Raw genomic sequence first — 6,386 nt, forward strand, 5'->3', positions numbered from 1 at the left:
ACCCAAGTACAAAAAGATTGTATGCTAGATAGGGTAATACCTTGGAATATTCATATTTGCATGTATAATAGAGAAAACATAGATCCAAGGTACTTAGGGTTGCATGTACACTTAGGAGTGTTAGAATGCTCAAAATCCAACATCCATTTCTTGAACGTGTCAAATATCTCATTCTTATGTTTCGGAAAGTAAATCCAAACATACCTAGAATGATCATCCACAAAAGTCACAAAATATTTGGAACCTCCCTTGGAAGTGAATGAAACATGACCCCAAACATCGATATGCACATAGTCTAGAATTCCTCTGCTTTTGTGTTTACTTGACTTGAACTAAAACCATTGTGATTTACCGTACACACACTGCTTACAAAATTTCAGGCAACACTTCTTCAAACCAACCAGATCAAGAACCTTTTCAGACATATGCCCAAGCCGTCTATGCCATAACCGAGTGCTTTCAGATGGGTCACTACCACTACCATTTGTTCCAACTGCTGCACCATTTGTCACCATTGTACCCGAAAGAACATAAAGGTTTCCTTGATGAATACCTTTCATTACAACCATAGAACCGCGAACAACCCTCTTTACTCCTTCTCGTGTATCTATCTTAAATCCACCAGAGTCCAATATACTCTCAGAGATGAGATTCTTTCGCAACTCAGGAACATGTCTCACATCCAACAAAGTTCTGACCACTCCATCATGCATTTTGATTCTAATAGAACCAATCCCAATCATTTTGTAGGAATGGTTATTTCCCATTACCATGGTTCCACCATCTATGCTTTTATAGTTATTAAACCATTTCCTATTTGAGCACATATTGTAAGAGCAACCCGAATTAAGAATCCATTTACCATAGATTTCTTCATCAGAAGTGACAGAGTAACAATCATTTTTGCTTCCTTCTCCCTCGGCGTAACTAGCTTCTAGCTTCTTGCTTCTCTTTTGAATTTTGTTTGTTGTTGTTGTTCTTGTCTTTGTTCCATCCTACTCTCTTGTTACACTTGAAACACTGTCTTTCTGCAGGAGGTCTAGATTAAGATCTAGACTTTCCTCCCTTGCCTTTTCGTCTCTCATAACTTCTACCTCCTGCAAACACTCCTTGTACCCGGTGTTTGCTACCAGAAGCAGCAATCAGGTCACCAGTTGCAATCTTTCAAAGATCATAAGCTAGAATTGACATTCTAGTCTCATCTTGTTGGATTAGTGTCTAAGCCCATAACTATTATTGGTATGTATTCGACCCGACTTGGCATGCTCCATTTGGGTTGCATGGCATCGGAACAATTGGATAGACTAAATGAAAAAAAGGATACTAGTGATTTATATTAATATATTATAAGTTCTAATATATTAATATGAAATCATATTATTTAATTAGTATTGATCAAGAATTAATTTACAATTAATTTAGTGAGCAAAAGGAACTAACAAAATATGGACTCTTATATATATATATATATATATATATATATATATATGTGTGTGTGTGTGTAAGGTCCAAATATGGATCTTAACAGTAGTTAAACAACAATCAATCACATGGAGAAAAATAAGATGAAAGAAATCAAGCTTGCACACGATTATATTCAGAAAATCGTCTGGTACAACTCGATAGGACTCTATGGCGTCAACAACCATCAAAAGACTAACACCTCCACTATATATACAATTCCAGAATCGTAAAATGGGTTTGTGACCGTAAACAGAGTTTACGATCGTAAACGTGTTTACAGCCGTAAACACCCAAAAAGTCCAACAACCCAACAAACAACCCTTAAACACTATTACAGACTCATACTTGACCAAAATACATTAAAGCCTAGACCAAACCATAAATTGGATCCTTCAATCTCCCCCTTGGTTTGGTGCTAGCTTTGACTCAGTCCTTGCCGACCACCAGTACGTCAAATTTCCCCATTGCTCCATTCCACATCTTCTTCTCAATAATTTGAGCCACCATCGTCGTATATTCTTTCGCAGCGGGCTCAAATATTGTCTCATCCACCACAATCTGTTTAGTAGCAAGATGATGTATGTCCTATTTGTGAAATTGATGCAAGTCCCTTTTTTCATAGAGACGGATGCAATCTTTCTTTAACTTGATGACCGTAGCATCCGTGGCTTCATCATACACCCAATAAAGCATGGATGCAAGAGAACCATCAATGTAATTTTGAAGAACAGGGACTTGCTTAACCTGAGTCGTAGTAGGCCACATCACTGATGTAATTGGTTGTTCTGTCGTGGTATTAAATACCTTGGAGTGAACCTTGACAATAGACTCTGCAGTCTTGATTGACGGAAACTCCTTGGCCACTTGATCTTCCAAGAAGGATTTGAACTGATTTTCCTTGGGATTATTTGTAGGATGGGAGAAAGGAGCCTTAGACAGCTCAATAAGATCATTTTTTGTAAAAGAATTAAAGTCGTGAGCGTCTTTGTATAATTCTTTGTTGCCGCTCTTTCTCCTCACCATGAACATATTCATCGTGTCATGGAATCCCCACCCAATGATTCCAGATCTGTCACCATAAGTGTCTCTGAAGCGTTGTACACCCAAATCCGTGACAGTAACCTGTTGTTGATCCCAGGGTGCCTTGTGATCTGCGCTCCATTTGAAATGCTGGTTTGAAGTCAAAAGGAAAAGTTAGAAAAATGGAGCCAGTTGGTCTACGCGATGAAAAAGAAAAGGAATACGTCCAAATGGTATTTTCAGGTTGCTTTCGAATAATGAGTAAGCAAAGAAGATTTGTACATATTGTGTTGATGCCTTGTTTATGTAGAAAGTATATGAAAATTGGCGAAGTAAATTGAATGATACTTCATGTGGGTTCTTTTTTGTGAAAACAAGCTAAGGAAACAAAGAAAATGGAAAGCTGGAACGCTCACATGTTTGAACAAAAGCTGAAATTGTGTAAAAGTGCTTCTTGTTGATCAATTCCTCGATATCTTCTTTCGGATTGGATAAAGGATATTTGTTGACAGAAGATAGCCCTCGTCTTTGGTAATCAAGTATAGCATGCTTTTGTCGTCTTTGTTTTGAATCATCATTCCTATGAATCACTAGAACCATATGTTTAATCCTTATCTTCGTTTGTACGCCCTGAATTAGAAACATATATTTCCATTGTAGTTTTGATTTGTGGATGTGCTTGGAGTTTCAAACGACATCATTGATGATCCTGATCTGAACTCCACTGATCTTGATCTAAAATCCAATGAACAAAATTGCAGAAATTGATTGTGTGATTCAAATTTGTTGTTGAAATTTATAAATTAGGGTTTTACTCCAATTTCTGGTTCAAAGAAGAAGGAAAAGAGACAATGATGGAAGATGGGTTTCTCTTACTTTTTGAAGCAAAAAAGAAATAATACAAAGAAAAAGGCTTAGGGATATAATGGTCTCATTCGTTACTATCCTTCCCTGTCAAAAAGTTTTTTTTTCCTACTTAACAAAATAAATAAATAAATAAATAAATCGTTTTTCAAATTATTAGTTAGCTTTTGTTTAAATTTAAATGTCTCTAGTTTTTAAGGTTATTTATTTTTTTGTCTTTCATATTTATTTTGTTGTTCTACATTTGTTTTAATTAGTTTTAGTTATTTTTCTAATTCTATTAATAAAACATTCTTTAAGATCAATTTTCTTTTGTATTTTTGTTTCTAGTTCTTAAATTTATTTCGTATATTTAATTTTCTAGACTACTAGTTAGTCTTTGTTTAAGTCAAACTATTTTTAGTCATTAATTTTGTTAGTTTTCATTCTTTGGTTGATTTTATTAGTTTGTTTAAATTTTATCCTTTATGTTTATTTTATTTTTATAAAAGTTTTAATTAATTTCATCTTAAGATTTTTAATGTATTCCGTTCATAGTCGTTAAATATATTTCATTTTGGTTTGTTTATTTTTTAGTTATAATCTAAAAATTCAAAAATGCGTGTGTGCAAATGTTCTAAGGAAAGTGTTTCAAGTGTATGTATATTTTTTATTGGCTTGATAGAAATATAAGGGGGAGAATGCACTAAAGGTATTTCAAATATAATTTCAAATGGGTCTTGGTTACGGTCTACCTAATGTGTCAATACACATTTGGTTCAAGATTTGCAATTTCATTGCATCATTTTAATAAAACTGACAAGAAAGGTTATGATCATACACTGTGCTGACAGAGGGTGTCAAAGTATTGAAAAAACGAATCATAGGTTTAGAGGGAGCATTCAAGTTGGACAAAGGAAAATGAGCTAACAATTGACAAGCCAGTAGTAATGGTTTTTGAAGCTTAGATCTATGCTTCATCTGATTTGGTCTCTTGTGATGATATCATTGTACCTTTCATGACTTGATGTTGGTTATTCTAAACCTAGTATGCAACTTTAGACAAATCATCGTCCCTAGAAGCATGATGTTGTATGTGCCTAAATCTCTCTAAGTATCTCATCATCAATACCATCTGCTGAGATGACATCGAGTCACCAAATTGTATAGGGCACACTAACGCTTCATGAAATAGCAACATACCTCTCTTTCATTGCTAATTTGGGAAATATAATTTATTTGTTACCTGTTTTAGCATATAGGTTATGAGTTTTTTGTTATTTGTTTCTCTAATGTCTTGTGTATGTTGTAGTAAGACCTTTTTCCCTTGGAGTTTGAGTAACTTTTGCATTCTAAAACAAACATCACTTTAAAGATAGTTTTAATATTTGGCAAGATCTATTTTAGTTACTAAAATGTGCTGTTTTTTTCTCAATTCATTTCCCATCTGATATCTGATGAATATATGAAAACCATTTTAAATATGAGTTCCAACTTTCCTTTTGGCCATATCTTATTAAGAGTCCATTAACATATTTTTTGTGATACTTTACATTGTTGTCACATATGAAACATTTTTTTTAACAATTTTAAAAAAGGGTTCTAAAAGGAACCGATATATAATACTTTTTATTTATTGCTCTTATGGCTTTTATTGTATTTTTTTGTACAATACCATCATGGCATTTTTTTATGTATATTGTATAACAAAAATAGTTGTTATGCAAGTTTCTTGAGGTAGAAAACTTTCATATTTTTATAGGGAGAACTTTGAAAACCACATAACATTATTAAAGAAAATGACAGATAGGCGTAAGTACAGGGAATGTGTTGTCAAATATAAGTAAGGAAAATGTTTAATAAGAGATATGTAATGTATTGTTCTTTTGATTTCTAAAAATATTACAATATTTTTTTAAAACTACATTGTTGTAATAGGAAGAGATAAAAGTGGGATGTTATTATTAAAAATATATGTTCCTATTTCTTTTTTTTAGTACAATGTGTTTATGTTTGTTAATTAAATTACTGTCATGTTCAATATGTAATATATCAATGTCATTTCAATGTTTATTGTGTTTTTCCTCAAATGTATATTGCATCAAAGTCATGATTTTATCAAATATATGAACTTGCAACACGTAAATTAGATATTCATAACTATGTGTATATTTATTTTAAAACAAAATTATTAACATACATATGAAACTTCTATCTTTGTAAATTAATAACTTTTTTGTAAATATTTAATTAGTCATTACGATTTCGAGTTATGAATAATGTTTTTTTCTTTCTCAACCGTGGTTTCCACAAGTTTAAACCCAGTAAATAAATAAATAAACCGTTTTTCAAATTATTAGTTAGCTTTTGTTTAAATTTAAATGTCTCTAGTTTTTAAGTTTATTTATTTTTAGTCTTTCATATATATTTTGTTGTTCTAAATTTGTTTTAATTAGTTTTAGTTATTTTTCTAATTCTATTAATAAAACTTTCTTTAAGATCAATTTTCCTTTGTATTTTTGTTTCTAGTTCTTAAATTTATTTCGTATACTTAATTTTCTAGACTACTAGTTTGTCTTTGTTTAAGTTAAACTATATAGTTTGTCTTTGTTTAAGTTAAACTATTTCTAGTCGTTAATTTTGTTAGTTTTCATTCTTTTGTTGATTTTATTAGTTCGTTTAAATTTTGTCTTTTATGTCTATTTTATTTTTATAAGTTCTATTTTCCAAAAGTTTTGATTAATTTCATCTTAATATTTTTAATTTATTTTCTTTCATAGTCGTTAAATATATTTCATTTTGGTTTGTTTATTTTTTAGTTATAATTTAAAAATTCAAAAATGAATGTGTGCAAATGTTCTAAGGAAAGTGTTTCAAGTGTATACTTTTTTTTTTGGCTTGATAGAAATATAAGTGGGAGAATTCACTCAAGGTATTTCACATATAATTTCAAATGGGTCTTCGTTACGGTCTACCTAATGTGTCAATACACATTTGGTTCAAGATTTGCATTTTCATTGCATCATTTTAATGAAACTGACAATAAAGGTTATGATCAT

Source organism: Lactuca serriola, chromosome 3 (assembly GCF_051521515.1).
Source record: "Lactuca serriola cultivar US96UC23 chromosome 3, Lser_US96UC23_V15, whole genome shotgun sequence".
Taxonomy (NCBI): Eukaryota; Viridiplantae; Streptophyta; class Magnoliopsida; order Asterales; family Asteraceae; genus Lactuca; species Lactuca serriola.